The following is a 20,046-nucleotide window of genomic DNA, read 5'->3' as shown; positions in this document are numbered from 1 at the left end:
GAATGGTTGAAAGGTTGCTTGAGAAAAGTTGGAGGAAAATTTTAAAATTTTACATTTTCGAGGCGCGAACTACCTTAATGCTTTAGATATCCATCACCTGAATAATTGAAGTTGAGGCATGTTTGTAATTTAAAGCTTTCAACCAAAAGTTGCATGGCGGACAATAGAGGTAAATGATGGACAGGTAAACTTTGACTTTCGTAGACCCTTTCCATTCTTAGTTTTCCCGGATTGTATCATTGTTAATTTCAAGACCCTTGGTGTTCACCCGATGGTTTTTCTCTTAAAATCAGGTTATTCTGTGCCAAATGCAATGTTATTAATACATAATGAGTGGACAAATGGATGGTAAATAAATCTATATGTAAGTAAATAATCAAATAAATAAATCTAAATTTTGAAACATTTGAGTATGAAATGAACACGCCTCTGTCACGGTGCATTCCTACTGGTTACTGTGCTTATTCTGTTTCTTTGGATATTGAGTGGTAGGTGCAACTAGGCATGCAACACCAAATACAGAATCCGTATCGATCCCTGGAGTAAAGGGAGGACCGTCAGAACTGTACTCAAATGTCTTATGGGACCTATATGACCAACGTAAACACCGTATTCAAGGTAAATTGGCGATTGATGAAAGTTGAAACATATTTGTAATGATGTACATCGAAAATGTTAATGTTGCAGCTATGTTGACGTGATGCATCTTGGTATCGTGCATGAAATACAAACAAGAAAATCATACATGCCCAGTTCCAATGATTCCTTCTCTTTAAGAAGAATGCACCTCAGGGGCAGATATTCGGACTGAGCCTCTCAAAGTTTCCGAAACTGTACTGGTAGTACCATTTTTTTAATGGGCTCATTTTGAAGCTCTTGACTAGAAGAAGCTCACCGACTTAATTTTTTGAAAATAGAAAATCCCCTATACAATTTCACGGAACGCAACCATTTAGAATTTTAAATGTGGTTAACTTTGAGGCAATTGTTTCTCTGGTCAAATGTTGCATGGTGACCCCTGATTTTTCTATTCTTGATTCAGTATTAAGAGAATGGTTTCAAGTTTCATTGATGAGGAAAGTTTGAGCAGACGTTTAAATCTTTCAATTTCGAGGAGCGTCCTGACATAACGTTGAGTTTTCATGATATCAAAGCATGCTTAAATGACATGTCTGTAGCCTCTGACGTTAAACTGACTTACTCGATTCCAGCGTACATTAAAGGTATACAGTCACCTGTAATCTGAATATGCCCATATATGGTCAAAGGGGTGTTCTTTGGTATTCAAAACACGGTGTTTTGGGGAGCGGGGGTACGGAACGCCCGCACATGACTGTGCTTTACAGTCTATAATCAAGTCATGATCACCGAAAGTCTACAATTTGCATTTCCATGACCGTTAGGCGACACAAATTGACGGTTAGGGACGGATGGCAACACGGGGAAAGTTTAAAGAGCATTTACAGGTTATTATCGTCTTGTTTTAAACCTAAACAGTAAATTTTTGTGCGGTATCTCCCGGGCCCTTGACGGTCAGCGAATAATGATTTGTGGACATGAATTATTTTAATATCAAACAGATCGGTTCACGATCACCAGTAATCTGCGTCCGTTTTCAAAGTAAGCATTTCGTATACTTTTCTAAATAATGGTATTGAGAATTATAGAGCGCAGAAATTATGCTGTGCGATTATTGAACGTCTCTTTCTTATTTTCACCCGCTGCTGGCGCTGTTGTATCGCCTCGGGTCGACACCAAATTCGGATTTTCTCTCGCTCGAACCATATCATTGTTAACACTTATGAGGTTATCAATGCAATATGTATTGAAGATAGTAAGGCGTACTTTCGTTGCTATTGCCTTCTATGTCTTGATGATTTTACCATCGGTAACATGTTTGCCAAACACCAACAATTATTCTGAAATAAATTCAATAAATCTGTTAATGTGGACAATGCCAAATATTTGTCAAAAAGAAAGGAATTTGTATGAATCAGCTGTCCGTAAATATCTCCTTTATTTTTTTTTTTTATTTTTTTTTATTTAATCTCGAACCAACAGGTTGCCCCAATAACAGGTTCGTTTGAAAATAAAACACCAATAACAAAGTCCGAATAATATGACGATTGTGACTTAAGATGTACTCCCGGGAGTGTCTGTGTCACGACACAATTCTGTTTGTGATTATATTGTAATTCAATAATTGATGCCCGCATTATCATTTTGTTCATCCTAGAACCAAAGCTGTTTTTAAGGATAAATTCGTAAAATATACAAGCATATAGCCTTTCCAGTATTGTAAAATTTTAAACAAAATGTGTGATTAAGCTTTAGTGCCATAATTATCACATTTTCTGGGTGCTGCAATGTAGTCAAATATAAGTTTGCAGAATGCTTGTAGAAATATCGCCACCTACGTTGGCCAATTACATCACCGTCCATGTTTAAAGGTTACACATACGACGTACTCAATCAAAAAAATTTCAACATCCCCGCTGAAAGAAAATCTACGAATATTGACGTTTCTTGTCTGAAGCCAGTTTCATCCAAACTGTATAGAAATAACAATCGCAGATGATGTTTGACAGAGATGATTTTAAAAAATGAGACTCGTCCCATAGATTTCAATTTCAAATATATCAGAAGAAAATTTTGTTTGTATGTTCTTGTCGAAGTATTTGACAATGCTGATGCCGCAATGCTTTTTCGCTTTCTTTTGCGCTATATTTTAGACAATAGAGACTGTAGCTGCGTATACAGTGCTTTCGAAGAGTTTGTCTGATTTTATGACTCATGATAAAATCTGCTAGAGCCACTACAAGCTTCGCAATCTCAAGTCACATTTTCAAGTCCTTCTCTTTCGGCATAACACGTCTATCAAAACCAAGCTTACCCGGAACTACTTTCGGGGAACGTATTTGCCAAATGACATGTTTCTAGTCCCAAAGAAATTCATCCAGAAACAACTTGCCAGAGTTTATTAAATATTCAAATCTTCATTAATATCGAAAAAGTCCCATCGGCAATAGAGTTTGAGTAATTACTTTTACCCGTATTTTCAAGGATTTCGACTGAGACATTTTAAAACTATTTTACAACAACCCTTTAAATCGCTAATTCAACCTGCCTGAAGACATTGTTCCATTAGCAATACAATTGTTAATCATGATGCAGATTGCCGTTAAAATATCAAACGCCAATATCCTGGCCGGTCCTGGACAAACCGATTGTTTTGCATGCTGCGTCTTTATCGAGGAATTTTACACGTTTAGAATCTATCTATAAAACAAGCCTTATTTTGTGTTAAGATACTACTTAAACTCTGAAGACAGAGAATTCATCAAACGGAGTGTTCGCATTATTTGTTAAAGCCATGTGATAAAAATGGCATTTACATTTATACCGCGGTATATTTCTTAGAAGTGTGGTACCCCCGTCAAAGTTAATTTGAGTTTTGGCGGGTGGGTAAGCCGTCATCAGCCAATAATACATACATAAATAAATACATACATACATACATACATACATGCATACATACATACATACATACATACATACATACATACATACATACATACATACACAGGTAGGCGTGCAAGCAGACGGACAAATTGACTGAACTAACTCACTGATGAACACTATTGAGGAAATCACAGATATTTCTTTCTAATATCATGTCTTTCGGAAGCTTTACTTGTAATAGGTAAAGAAGTTAGGCGCCTTCGACCTCGATGGGGAACGCCCTCTATTGTTCAATACCTCTGGAAATCACAGCCGCATCACGTTGATTTGATGTTCGATAAGGTTGATGGAGTTCATCCCAACATACAGGGCCGATGCTTCCGGCGATTTCATTGCGACCTCATTAGCGTATATATCATTTTGTTTTTTCAATCGACGCAGGTTAACTGAATTGTCTCCATGCATTCAACATGTACATGTCCGATTTTGATAGCATTTCCATATAAACAACGGCGAATTCTACGGCCTCAAGGTTTGCAGCAGTATCAGCGACGTCAGTTTGCACGGAATCTAAGGCAATTATACAAAGCAATTATGGCTTTTTCTTAATTTTCATGCATCCTACATCATCAGACAGAACTAAATTTTTCCTAGATCTTCATTCTCATTTGTATGATTGGGACGAATTCTAGGAAGCTGACTAAGGGAGCGTTCAGTTTTTACGGCCTGGGGGGGGGGCGGCAAAATCTTGTCGCCGGTGTTCAAAAAAATATAGACCCCCTGCATTTTTTGTGAAAAAAAGATGACCCCCCCTTTGTCAGACGAAAAAAATTGATGACCCCCCCCCCCTGAAAAATAACCAAAACCCATATGTCAAATTTACCCGCATGGTTTGGATTTGAACTCCGGTACGCGGCGCACTTTATTCGTGTAGCAGAGATGCCAGTGCACAAACTTCTCAGCCACATCCATTGAAACGTCTGTTAATTAGGACGACTGTAAGGTAATTTTTAACTTCATTTCCATAGACAACTCATGTCCATGGACATTGTATAAAGTAAACTTTATTGGAGTGGTTCGCCAAAGGCAGCCCTCCGGTTAAGAGGGTCATGGGCCATTACATAAAGTCAACTTTATTCTAGTGGGCCACCAAAGGTGGCACGCTGGTAAAGAGGGTTGATCATGGCTATTGCATAAAGTAGACTTTACTGGACAGGGCCGCTGAAGGCACGCAGCCATTACCATTATTCAGTGCGTGATCCCAGGGGTCCCTCAAAAATGTTTCTAATACAAGCCGCGACTTCAATTGTGAATTTTACGGTAAGATTGCTGTGGGATATTACATAAAGTCAATTTATTGTAGTGGGCCGCCGAAGGCGGCCCGCCGGTAAAGAGGGTCAATCATGGCCATTGCATGAAGTAAACCTAATTGGAGTGGGCCGCCAAAGGCGTCTGCCCGTTAAGAGGGTCATGGGTAATACATAATGTACATTTATTGTAGTGGGCCGCCGAAGGCGGCCCGCTGGTAAAGAGGGTCGATCATGGCCATGGCATAAAGTGAACTTTATTGTTGGTATTATGTTTATGAAAATGTGGTGACCCCCCCCCCTTTCCTACCAGTGAAAAGCGATGACCCCCCCCCCCTTTGTGGATTCCAAAATTGCGATGACCCCCCCCCCTGGATTTTGCCGGCCCCCCCGGCCGTAAAAACTGAACGGTCCCTAAGGTCAGCCTTCCACCCTCTAGTACCCAACCCAAATCTAACCGTGACGGTATAGGCTACATGTATTCCTTGATGTGGTTTCTTCAGTTTAACGACATGGTATGGTCTTCGCTGTTTCCAATTTCAAATTCACATATTCTTCTCGGGTCATCTTGTTGAGCGTTCTCAGTCTTTTAAGATTTTGTGGGCCAGTGAGCAAAAACGATATATGCCATGAATACAGATTTGATTTCAGTATACGCCAATCCATATTCCTGATTTGATTGTTTACATTTTCCCCTGGAGTCTAAGATTGCTGACACATAGTCACTGCGTCGTTTGGACCAGGGTGTTATGACTCCTCGGTTTGGAATCCACATCTCTTCACCCACCCTCCTCCCTTACCATCATGTGTTTGCAAATCGACTCAGGCAATCCTTGGGTTGAGCAAAGTTTGTCGATTTCATGGCTTTTTTTCCCCGGTACTCTCAATCAAACACATGACACGCCATGTGTCATGAACACCAGCGTCATGAAAGGAAAGAGTTCACGGGGAGATAACGTCAAAGAAAGATATGATGACCCATATAGAGGACAGAGAAATTCAAAAATGGTACTATATTTTGATCTTTTCTCTGTGTCTATTTGGAAAATGTATATCGGTGCAGCATGAGCCTTCATGTCCCTGAGTAACTAAATTTTCCTTTTTCATTTTTCTAAGTATTCTCACAGGTTGTTGATTACTGTGGCTAGATCTCTGACCGATCTTCGCAGTAACGTCGACTTTGTCGACATTGCTAAAAAATAACCGATCCTATCAAATCCCTGGTGTTCAATTCAAAGCAATCCCGAAGACCAAGGTAAAGCCATTTTTATTAAATATGATTTTACCAATTCGCAAGGTTTCCTGGGTAATAAATATCCCGGAGACTTCAACCTATGATCAGGCGCAGCCACGTATGCGCCATGACGGCGCGGCTTTGATGTGTACCGATGATCGATACTATAGCATAATAAGGAAGTGAGGCATGATATTACCCACACAAAAATGACAGTTTTCAACGCCAAAGGGCAATTTTTAGTCGGCCGTTTTGTTTCGTACTGCACGGTACGGGCGTCGGGGCCGCAGGCTGTGAAACTGATACCGCCGCATAGTCGACCATAGAGAAATACACTAGAACATCGAAAATCCATATGACACACACGTGACCCGCGCGTTCCCTCCCTGGCGTGAGGTTACCACGGCAACTAGCGAAGCGCCATAACTGCCTAACACGTATGAGTAATTTGGCTGATCGTTTTCGTGATGCATTCACCGACAAACAGTAGAAAGTGTAGAAATTAAGAAACAGAACACTAAATTCCGAGATATAGGCCTAAGTGAAAAACAAGTGCTTCTTTCTCTCTTGACTCGGCCGACATTTAAAAATAGCTACTTGCATCTTTCGGTCTTCATTCTCGATTCCTTCCGTTTCCGCAATGTTCCCACAGGGCAGATGAACTCTGTTCCGACATCGGAGCAAATCTGAAATCTTCAGTTTCCTATCGTATATGTGGGGAGACTTTTATATATTTTTAAAAAATGGGAAAAGAGCATTTTTAATCGCTGTTGAGCGGACTTCCTGTTACAACGTCACGTCAGAAAGGGTAAAATTCGCCGTCTTTTGACAAAAGTTTTGCTTATGAAGTTGATTTCACTCTGGGAGATTTCTAGGTGGCAGAAGGTCTAATATCAACACAGGCCTCCCCTCACTTGTCTCCAACATAACATACAGATATAATGTTATTTCCAGTATATGCCGGAAAAAACGTCATGTTAAAATGTCGGCGGTGTCGTACAGTGTGTATAAAGCAATTGCCGAGAGCAATAAATCAACCAATATGATACAAGTCCTACATATATGCGTCTATCCGACATGTCAAACGAAATGGCGACTTTGCCATTTCAGTGATGACAGCGTGCAGATAATTATAAGTTTCAATGGCATCCTATACATCCATCCATACATACAAACAAATCATTCTCTTTTCGTCTGTTCATAAATGTCGTCACTGTATGTGGGATTGTCGAAAACGACCTATTTGTCATTCAGGAGTCAGGAAACCGTTTAAGATAACATTTACAGACTGTGTTTCTCTTCAAATTGACTAGTCGTCATGCTCCCTACATTGTCTTTCTCATGGTTGTCCGGGGACTCGTAAGCTATTATCAAATCGACCTTATTCAAGAACAGCAGTTACAGAAAGCTTGTCAGCTGAGGATCTTTCAAGTTATGCGACAAATCGAGGAATATATATTATGTCTCGAGTCATTAGCAGAATCCCCAAGAGTAGTACCCGGGCGTTAGGTTACAGTGATAACATAAACCTATAGAGATTGGAGAGAGAGAGAGAGAGAGAGAGAGAGAGAGAGAGAGAGAGAGAGAGAGAGAGAGAGAGAGAGAGAGAGAGAGAGAGAGAGAGAGAGAGAGAGAGAGAGAGAGAGAGTGTGAGTGTGTGTGTGTGTGTGTGTGTGTGTGTGTGTGTGTGTGTGTGTGTTTGGGTGGATATGGAAGGATAGCTAGGCTTGGAGAAGGCCTAAGTAAACTGACGAGGTTATGCCTATTTCTCGTTGCAATCGAATAGATGAGGGCTCAAAATACACGTTCATATTTCGTTTCAAAAAATTTCATACTCTATCGTCGTTGTTATGTAGCATCGATCTTTCCTGGGAAAAAAACAGTGATAAACTAAGGATGGACTAGCACTGCATGATATTCGTAGGCTTTCATTATCCTTTTCAAATGCGAAGCCAGAATCGGAAACCAGCGGGAAAAAATTAAAGGCATTTCTGCAGCCATGGTTTGCAGACTCCCCTTGGAGCGAATTTTCGAAAGGAGAGCTATACGCTGTAGTAGATTTTTGGAAAGTTTGATAAGCTTGATTCTTTGCAACCCCGAATTCCCTCTCAATTTGTCGTCACATGACGCACCCGCATCACTTAATGAAGATGCCCGGTTTCTCGTTTCTCTGAACTCTTACAAAATAACAAAACGACGATTTAATCACTCCGCTTTGTCAGCCTTTCGCTGTCGTTAACTGACTACCAACTCGTCCTTTTCAAGTCCCGCCTTGCCTCTTACAGATGTAATAAAAGGTTAACCAAGATTACATTGACACAAAACGAAGATGAAAAAAGAACATATTGGCGCGCACCTTAATCGACACGACTTTAATATGAATAACAGAATACATGCCATTAAAACCCTGTTGTAAAACTACCGCACTAATGCTTTGAGAGGAAGACTTTCAATTTCCAACGCCGCGGTTCTTAGACGTCTGTCAAACAAACGACCGAAACGGGATTTCGCGCCTTATTAGCTTTATTACGGTTCACGCTATAAATAAACACGCGATTTTCTGAAGATTTCAGGCTGATAGAATGAAACGTTGAATTTGAATTGTCAAGGGAATTTTGAATGTCGTTGCTTGGAGACATATACGGTATTAGAGATGTTTACATTCGAGGGTCAGTGAATTCCACTGGCAGTAAGGTCATGAGAATTTCAATTTTTTCGGTTCTTATTAAAGGGGCAATGCCGCCATCTCTTCAAATTATTCCGATTAATTTTGTTTCATATCAGCAACTATGTATTTTGTTCTGCTCATAGAATTGTACGTTGTCAGATCTCCACTCCCTCCTTGCTCTCAGATATGATCATAATGATAAATGCTTCGATGACAAAATGCATGGTACATACCAGTAGAAATTATGTCATCAGCATATTCACAGGTTATGTGATAACGCAAGGTGTTAGTAGAGCGCTGATAATTGATAATTCAACATATTGCAGTACGAAGAACACCATAACGAAGAACACAATGAATAACTTCTCATTTAAAAAAAAACACACACCCAAAATAATTTGAAAAGATGGCTACTTTTTCTCTTTGAAAAAGAAAGAAATATTTATGAACAGTTTCACCATCTTGACTGAGCAACTTTACAGTTCGAATTTGATGTCGCCGATATCAACCACCAGGGATCGATAAGACAGTTGACAAACTACGAGGCTTTGCGAATTTATACCGTTGCCAGGTGATTTAAACACAACATATTTTTCCCAAGACGAACAGCCAAATCGAGACAAATTTGCACATCAATATGATGGCCCCCACAATAAAATTCTGATTCACCGAGTCTAACAATATCATCCTTAATTGTGTGATGGATCGGAAGCGTGGATTAAAGAGCAGAGAAAAGTAATTGCTCATTATCGATTTTCAGTCACGATTTTTGCCTTGTTAACTCAGGTGAAAATAAACATTGTGTGTATTTGTAAAGGATGTTTTGCTCTTGTAAAATAAATGTAGCACGTGTCTCTATCTCGTGATGGAATTACAGTTTGTTGTTGTCAAAATGGTATTATTTGGTACATTGGCAGCGTTAAAGACTGGGCGATGGTGTCTTTGTAGGCCGGGAATATGGAAAGCTACCCATGAGTATTTTTGTCATCTATTTTTACACAAACGAGGTCACAAACTTGATCGTGAACTCCGAGATCTCATTTCTCCTATAAATCAACAGTTTTATAATCTTAAACAGGATTTTTGATACATATACTCTACCATGAAGAGATAGGGAAGAAGACTTGTCGAATAGTGAAGAGCAATTTTTCACCCATTTTGACGCAATTAAATTTTTGATCAAATCTATTGAAATTGAGTGTGTGAAAAGACAGCATCAAAAATAGTTTCAAAGCTCCAACAATAAAATTTCCGAGCTTCGAAGAATAGCGCGCATGCTGAGACTATATATATAGTTATATATATATATATATATATATATATATATATATATATATATATATATATATATATATATATATATATAATATATATATATTATATTATATATATATATATATATATATATATATATATATATATATATATATATATATATATATATATATATATATATATACTAGTCCTATCTACCCGACATGTCAAACGAAATGGCGACACGTGTTCACACATGTGAGCGTATATCGTAGCGATGTCTGTCTGTCCGTCCCTCTGTCTGTCTGTCTGTCTGTCTGTCTGTCTGTTTACACGATAACTCAAAAACGTCTGAACAGATTCAAGTAAGATTTGGTAGACAGGGCACTGTATGCCAATTGGAAAACTGATTAGATTTTGGTTGGTATGGCTTGCATATTAATGAAGTTCTGAAACATTTTTTTTCCATACAATTGTTTCCCTATGGAGACAGTAATGACACTGTCGACATATATCGAGAAAATCTGCACAAAATTTAACGAAACTTTTCACTGATGACAATCTCATGACATTATAATAATACTGTGAGTGTCATGTCAATTATCTGCTCATCTTTTGTAATTAGTGATATTACTCCGAAATTCCTTCACCAAATTCGATGAAACTTGCTACAACTATTGATCTGATATATATCTAATTGTACTCAGAAGCATCGGGGTGTGTCTAGTTAAGGAACAGCTCATTTGCATATTTAATGAAGTTTTGTAATTAATTGGTCATATAACTCTGAAATGACTGGACCAAATTTGATGAAATCTGCTGCAGATACAGATCTGACAGATATCTGACTTTCTTGCCAGCATTTAGCAGTGTGAAATTAATTAAGGGCTCATTTGCATATATAATGAACTTTGCAATTAGTTATATAACTTTGAAATTATGACACCAAATTTGGTGAAACCAACTACAGATTTTGATCTTATAAATGTCTAATATCGTCGTGCTAAGCACTGTGCAGTGGCAAGTTAATTTAGGGTTCATTTGCATATTTAATAAAAGTTTTGTAATTGTTTATATAACTCCGTAATTACAGCATTAAATTTTATTAAACGTGCTAAACTCCGTAATTACAGCATTAAATTTTATTAAACGTGCTAAACTCCGTAATTACAGCATTAAATTTTATTAAACGTGCTAAACTCCGTAATTACAGCATTAAATTTTATTAAACGTGCTACAGATGTTGATCTGATAGATATCTAATTGTCCCATGAAGCATTTAGCAATGTCAAGTTAATAAACAGCTCATTTGCATATTAAATGAAGTTTAGTAATTAGTGATTTAACTCCGAGATTACAGTAAAAAAGTTGATGAAACCTGCTACATATAATGATCTGACAGATATCTGAATGTTCTGTTAAAGGGATATAGTCGTCAGAACTGCGCTCAAAGGTCGTATGGGACCCATACGACCCATGGCAACAATGTATGCAAGGCACAACATTATGGTGATTGATGACAGTTAAAACATGTCTGTCATTATCTATCATCGTATGATTTAAATGTTGCAGCTATGATGATGAGGTGCATCTTGATATTATGCATGAAATACATTGTTTGTAAACAAGAAACTTGCACAGGCGCAGTTCCGACAACTGTATCCCTTTAAGCGTACTACTATTAATGAACCTGTTGTAAACCACGTGAGCACATTCAGTAACATCTGGTATACCTTGTTATGTTTCCTAGGAAATAGGAAATGACATAGTTAGCAGAGACATAGAAGGAGCTAAGATATCGACATTTCGCTCTTACGGTGTTGTGCATAAGCAATAAGCAAGTAATACAATTTAGAAAAGTCTGTGCAAAATGGCGACTGTATACATCTTTGACATATATTTTAATAGTTATCATGTGCGATACACACATCAATGGAATAGCGCAGGAATCTGAACAGTACCGTGATGTAAGGCCGAACGTTGTATAGTGTACTCGTAAACTGTACATCATTTTGTCAAACGAAGAAGTGAACATCAGCAAATTGACCGATAAAAAATTGCGATTTCCATTGTAATTCGCAATGCTTTCTCGTATAGGCTCACACGCTTAATGCTAGTGAATGCTAGAAACTGTACCCGACTCATGGAATAAATACTGCCTACAAGTTTTCTCCATTATGTCGACAGATCATTTCCGTCAACGCTAGAAACCTGGTTACCATGGCTGGTTTTTTTTGGAAACCAGATCCGAGATCGAGACCCGCAAACGCAAAGGAAACGGTGTCCCTGCCACCATACAGTACCAGACATTAAATTGAAAAAGAGTCACCGGCCCTTGAATATAACATGATACTTTATCAACGAAAAGGAGTAATCTAGATTAGACCAGATAATTCTCATTCAGATATTTTTATCTTCTGTTATCATGCAGAATATGAATAGATTATTTCTTGTGTTTTCCACACTTATAAAACGTACGTGTACGCAGGGGCAACTCGAAAGTTAAATCACAATATACGCAACAAAGTAGTGGTAGCGAACACATTAAGCACGGTGTCTTAACAAGAATATTTTATTACACAAAAAACCAATTGCTCAATAATGGCATTAATTAATCCGAAGTTTATGTATTTACAATGTATTGTATTGAAATCAATAATTACCAGTAAGAGCCTTTATTTCTGCCTCGTTTCATGGTAATTAAGGGAGTACACGCCTCAAACTTTCCTCAATGAAACTTAATTCAACCATTCTCTTACCAACAGTTGACTCAAGAATAAAAATCAGGGGTCACCATGCAAAGTACGGTACTCGAGAAACAAACTATCTAACATTTCCCGATATTTATTGAAATTCAAAATGGCCGCCATCCCCATATTAACTTTATATGAAAAATACAATTTTCGAAAAACTAAGACAGTGAAAATTTTTCTCGCTCCATGAGGCCCCACAAGTTGTAGACCTGAAAAGCATTGCCAAAACTTGAAAGTCAGAATATCTATCCCATTACCAAATATATCTGTTGTCGTGCGTTTCTGGAGACATTTATATTGAACTTCTACTGAATAACAAATATTTTTTACATCCCTGAACACGGATATCTTCATAGTATCGTGTAGATTCTTTTCAAATATTAAAACATTCTAAAATCTAAGTGATATTTAGCAACTGACTGGACATAAAGATCAGACAAATCCAAGGACAGAAAATGTTGTGTACCGTACGTATTCTTACGGTCTGTGTCGCGTTTTATAGGGCGTATCACAAATGATGCGCACGCACACTGTGTTATGAGAGAGTAAACCCGTGAATCTAGTTAGCAGATCATGGTGATCAAATCGGAAATCGGGGCATGTGACATTTCATAAGATGTCTAAGTAATTAAAAAGCAGGTCAACGCCATATTAACCTTTGACTTTTACATTTTATGATGCACCGTCGAAGATCTAATTACAATTTTTTGAGACCACGCTTTATGGCAGAAACAGCTTTCTCACTAGATAAGTAGGGCGCTCGGACTATTAATAGATTATGGAACGGAAGATGGTATTTGCAGGTGTATTTTATCAAATGCCGCGGATCATAGTAGTCTTTTTTACTACGAAAGGTTCTGTCACAATCATTGCGGAATGCGTATTTCATATCATCGGTGTACTGATTGCAAAATATCCCTTTTCAACCGGGGGGGGGGGGGCAAAAACACGTGTCACCATGGTAACTACGTCGACATCTAATCATGACAGATGACCAAGTAGGACCCCACCGGTAAAATCGTTCGAGACGTAGCCATATTTGCATTCTCATTCTCCTCGCCTCCCTGTTCTTCGTACAATAGTCGCTATGAAACACGTATTTCAGTGGTTTCTTATGGTCACTGGACATACTCATTCCGCCGTGTGCTGGTATTATTCGTATCCATGAATGATAGATAGTTATAAGTATGTCGAAGTTTGTATGTGTGTTTTTACCTGTGAAACAATTACATTTCGACGAATTCTCAATTTTCTATATACGCCATCATCCCTGCTTTATTATAAGGATTTATATTTCTAATTCCACTGTATAAGAGGACTTGTACTCTGGTTTTGACTAAGAATGTAAATTAAATTTCAAAGGTAAATGTAGCTGACTTGAAAATAAGATCGAGATTTGTAATGTGGGATATCTGCCTGTGAAGTAATTATTCTTGTTGAGAAGGCTTGAGAGTATTAAACTGCTTCAATTAAACAAAAAAAAAACCATGAAACGACACGGAATCAGAAAGCGGACCTAAATGTTTCCTTAATTACTTCTAAAATGGGAAAAGCTTGAAGGCTTGTACAAATTGGACGAGCGATAACATCGAAGTTGGGAATACATTTGACGTGAAGTCTCATATCACTGTTCTGAGATGGGCATGCGTATCCGGGCCGTTCTATGACACGGGCATTGAAGTTGTATGTGTTGCTAGGTTACGGTCTTGAAACAAACAGCCATTGGGATTTTGCCACGGGTCTCTTTTATCTCTTTCACACTGCGCACATGCGCCTCATATACAGTGTGACATGCGCAGATGCCGCGCCATCTACCTTTCTTTCACTATGCATTGTTCAATTATTATTATTATTTATTATTTTATTATAAAGCCTTCAAAAGAAGAGAAATACAAAAACTAATACAATGACAATTTAAAAATCAGGTATTAAATGAAAACACTCGGTACAAGACAAAAAAAAATCCCAAGTTTAAAATGGTCTTAATAACATATTAAGAAGATGACGACTGTGTAAATCTTTTGCAAGTAACAACTGGCGAATGCTGTCAGTCAGCCCATCTGGCCTTGAACATGTTTTCATATTTTTAAGGATCGATTGAGAATATCGCTTGTCAAAAATATACCGCAAAAGTGAAATACCATTTCTGACACAAATTCTATTAACACGTGATACTAAATCAGTGTGACCATGCAATCTACCACAGAAATGCATATTCAAAAGATGCAGGTAAAAACAACGTGCACGAGATTTATTACTGAAGATGGATTTTATCAAATCAAGAGAACTGATTTCAAGAGACGTATCAATTTTCATAACATTAATTGCCTTCAGGAAAGAAGTACTTCTACAATATTTATGAATGCCAAACCCAGCTTTTAATAATTTTGACTGGATTTTTTCGGCCTCATTAATTGATGATTTAGACATGTGTACACAGTTAATACCATACAATAAAACTGGTCTTATGGCAACATTCCATACATAAGCGAGTACATTACAGTCAATATGGCCATTACTGAATCCAGCGCCTTGAAGTCCATAAAAAGCTTTCCTACATGCATTTATTCTATTTCTGATGTGATCATTAGGATTAGACGATGAAAGTGTAACACCTAAATAGTTCACACTTTCGCATTCATCCAGTCTTACACCACTCAGTAACCAATATGGATGTGGTGTAAGTGTACACTTACCGAAAATAACACAGCTTGTCTTTTTAGGATTGAAACACAAGCCATGATTTGTAATATATTTGTTTGCAATCTCGATCATATTTTGAAGACCAGTAACAGAAAGGCTAGCTAACAATAAGTCGTCAGCATAACAAAAAACATTAAAAGACAAATTATTAATCCTGATACCTCCAACACATGACGACAATTCATCCACTAAATCTTGATAAAACAAATTGAAAAGAAAAGGAGACGATAATCCTCCTTGACGGGTACCTACAGACACAATAACTGGTTCACTCAAACTAGAACCCCACTTAATTTGTACGCTTAGATGCCTATACCAATACACTAAAATCTTCCAGCAATGATTAGGAAGTACATCCATTGCTTTATAAAACAAAACATCATGAGGTACAGCATCAAAGGCTCCCTCTGCATCTAGAGAGCAAGTATAAACTGTCGATCCTCGTTTGTTACAGAATGAAATTACATCATTTGCTAAGGCTGCAGCAGTGGCAGTTCCTCTACCAGTAACAAAACTAAACTGTAAATCACTAAATTCATGTTGACCGGAAACATCGAGAATATAAAGTTCAATAATTTTCGAAAATGTACAGGATAAGGTCAAAGGTCTATAATGTTTTGGTACTGCAGGATCAAGTGTCGATTTCTTTAACAAAGGGATAAGTAAACCTTTAGTAAATGACAAAGGAACAATACCAAATTTAAAACAGATAGAATACATTACACTCATATGATAAATAACCTTAGAGTTAATGGAATATTTCAAATTTTCAGACATTATACCGTCTGCTCCGGGTGCACAGCCAGATCTCAGCTTCTTTATGTACGTAACGAGCATAGATTCAGACATAACAAAGTCATATGTGTTAGTTGGAAATTAACTATAAAAAGACAATTATCTAGGGCAGTTTCCGGAAAGAAAGGTGAAATGTGATGGGAAATATCATCAGCTCGTGAAAAGATGAAATACGGGCGGCACTGTTCCCCAAGGTCTGAGTTGTTCCCGATGAAAACATGTTGAGTGGGAATATTTTGAACCGATGTGTCGACCATCGGCACATAATTATCGGATCACAAAATCTCCTGAGACAGACGAAACTAGTTCGGTGTTTCCGAAGGAACTCGTATCTACAGTTACAACGTTTTTGACGGTAGAAACGAGCATGGCTTAATCGCCAAGCAAAAGATCGCGGGTCAATGATCGAGAATGGCAGTGCCAGTGGAAGTGTCACGCAATCTGCAATGATTTATGTGAATCGTACTGTCGCTGAAGGAGAACGTTAAAGCCCATGGTGATGATAAAACGAAACATCTTTAACCGTCACATCTTCTTTCAGAATAAAAAACAAACTGTCACCACTCAGGTCTTCATAAATGCATAAACGTAAAGCACTCCTTTCTCTCTTAAATGCGCTTTGATAGCAGCATTTAATATGATGATAATGCTTCATACGATACGTGTCGAATATCATAAATCTCAGTGTACTTTACAAATTACACCCAGGATAGTGTTTACCAGAAATGTTGTCAGGATTTTCTCTGAACTACTTATCTGTGAGCGGAACTGTAGGTACCGCGATGTTCTGTGGACGAATACGTGAAGTACTGATTTCTAAACAAATTAAGTATTTTTTTCAAATTACAAAAATGGACAAATATAATATGAAAGACACTGACTTTGTTCCTGTGCATGATCGCCTTTTCTTGATGAAATGATGTTAATAGCCTTGGTCTTCATATTGTACAGTGAAAGTTCAAGGACTTCAACTTAGCAATATTTTGTTTTTGATTTTCGATCGTAAAACTACTGTACACAAATTTCACCCTTATTCAACTACATCACCAAGGGAACATTGGTAACATCTTTGATGTTGCTTTTAAAAAAACCGCTCACTTAAATCCAGATGGAGCATGTTTGTTCTATCTGTTATTAATGCATAAAAGATTGAAACGCAGTGAATACATTAATATGATTAGTCATTTGGATAGGAAAACACTGTCTTCAATATCAATCAAAATGTATTCAAATGTTCACATGTCGGTGTTCCGTATGGATATCGCCTTCAAATAATAATATATAGCATGGCGCAACGCATTACGGCCTTTTGAGAAGCTTAGCATATTCTGTTTTCGCTTTTCAATGATATCAGGAAAGTGGAAAGTGATTTTTCAAAATCTCATTTCTGTGATGCGTATCCAAACCCGCCAGTTAGAAGTTACTATTGTATTTTTTCAGCAGTATGTTTAGTAAGGCCACGTTTCCTCAACCATCGACTATATATGATTAGGCTTTTTTTCGATGTGTTTATCTTCGTCTGTGTAATTTTCCAAGAAAGTAGCGATCCCAGTCCGTCTATATATCGAATCCTGCCCTCAAACATGATCAATGAATTAAAGCCTTTCTCACTGCGCCACGTGACTCAAAACGCGATTTCGGTAATTTAACAAATTGGGTCAACACAACAGGAACATTAACATCTGTAAATCCCACCATATGTATTCAGCTGCAACAAAGCCCGCTGCCGAGACAGGAATACTAGTTTTTGTCCTGCTCTGTAACTTTTAGAATTTGCAAAATATCGATTAATTCAGACGACTTTAAAGCCAACTAATGAAGCATTTAAATGTACGTGTTGTTGTGTTAGCAAGGGGAAAATACTTAGGTATTCAGCTTTATCTGACCCTGCTTTCATCGTTATTGCATTAAATTAATTTTTTCTGACGACATTCATCAATTGTCTTCGACTGTAAAGTCATTTTTACCACCATAGAGTGAAAAGTTTACAATTGGTTAGCAATGATGTCTTTCAACGTTTACATTGATATCAAAATGTGAACAGCTTCGTTTGGAAAAAGAACTATCTGTCTTATTTGATATTATATCCAGATGTCACATTTCTCGGTACGTCATGACGTCCTTCGATTAGTTATTGTATAATTTTCTCCTGCTATTTTTTATCATGTGGTAGAAGTTTCATAAGATTCGTACAGCATTTTTTGTGGTGGGAGATCCATACTGTGACATCTCGAGAATCCAGTGGAGCGACAATACGCAATGGTGTATTTTTTTATCTAGAGTCGGACAGTTTGTTCAAAACTTGCCCAAACAGCAACACAGTGAGATCAACAGGTAAACCCTTTCACCTGAACTAGTGGAATTAAGGCGAAATTTTCGTGCATGGCAGCAGAGTGGCCGGACAGAGTAGTCGGGGGTCATGGGGCAATTCCACGGTCAACATCCAACTGCCATCTACATTCAAATTACACAAAACGCGATTTAGTGGAAACTATAAGCCTTGAACTTCTCTGAAATCTGTCGCTAAGTACGCCGAAATACAATATAATTCCACAATTTCTCATTTGTGAATCCCTTGAAAATATCATGTTTCTTGTGGAATCTTGTGTTAGGTGGCAATTCTTCGAATTTAGAATGTTGGATAGAACCCCGCTTTCACGTAAAATAGAGTTTCACGTATAATTTCCTAAACACGCTGCCGTGTTATCAATATTATTTTTACGTATCTTCTGTCTACCTATCTGTCTGTCTGTTTGTCTGTCTGTCTCTCTGTCTGTCTCTTAATAATAAATAGTAACTGTCTTGAGTGATACAAAATCACAGTAAGGTTCAAGAAGTCTAGAATGATTGATCAATTGTGAAGTAATGTTGCTGGCTGTTGCCAGACAACGATATTGAATAACCAGAAATAAAATGAGGAATTGAACCGGATCAGAGATAAGTGAGAAATGATATGACACATCAATCATTGTCTCAGATGAACATATGATCACGACTCGCAACCCGGAGACCTAAATTACCTAAATAGGTGAACTTCATCCAAAAGCTGGTTCAATCAGCATTTTATTCTCCTTTCCCAAAAAGTTGTTACAAGAAAACTTGAATAAAAACAGGCACACTCACCATCTCAAACTTGAAAATGCACGAGTTCGATCACTTACGGATCATTGACACAATTTTTTTTTCAGGCGATGATGTTGTTCAGGGACCTTCGATTCAGAGCTAACTTTTTAATGTGTTATCTCTTCTTCCCATGGCACCATCCGAAAGACATCCTAATGCGTAAATGTCTAATAATTGCGATGTGACCATAGCAACTGATATTTCAAAATAATGCACCACAGTAGACACTTTCCGTTTCGTTTTGTGAAAAAAAATGAAGGACCTCAAATGATGTAGTCAAGGTAACTGTGCATTTCTAGTGGCGGTAAAAGCACGATTTCAAGGGATTAAAGTATGGCGTGCCTCGACATCGAAAGACTTCTAATTTTAGTCAATTTATCCTTAAAGGGAATTTTAAACCATTCCCATGCGAAATCAAGAATGAATAAAAAACAGGGGGTCATCGTGCAAAATTTTGAAAATATTAGTGCCAGAGAATTCAATAGGCCAAAATCTACCTACGGTTCAAATTCAAAATGGCCGCCATTCCTATGTTAATTCTATGCATGGGAAAAATACTATTTATGATTTTCGCATCAACTAGCCGGTAAAAACTTGTATTGCATGCTTCATACATCGAACGTCGCGCGCCCAACAGGAGCCAATGGTAACTTGTTGATGACGTAGCTGGCTGTATAGTCATGATTTGATTGAAAGTTACCCGGAACTATTTTCAACTTGACAACTTCAGGTTAAAAATTATCAAAG

This window comes from Ptychodera flava, chromosome 21, assembly GCF_041260155.1.
Source record: "Ptychodera flava strain L36383 chromosome 21, AS_Pfla_20210202, whole genome shotgun sequence".
In the NCBI taxonomy this organism is placed as follows: Eukaryota; Metazoa; Hemichordata; class Enteropneusta; family Ptychoderidae; genus Ptychodera; species Ptychodera flava.
Note: the sequence above shows the minus strand (reverse complement) of the source record.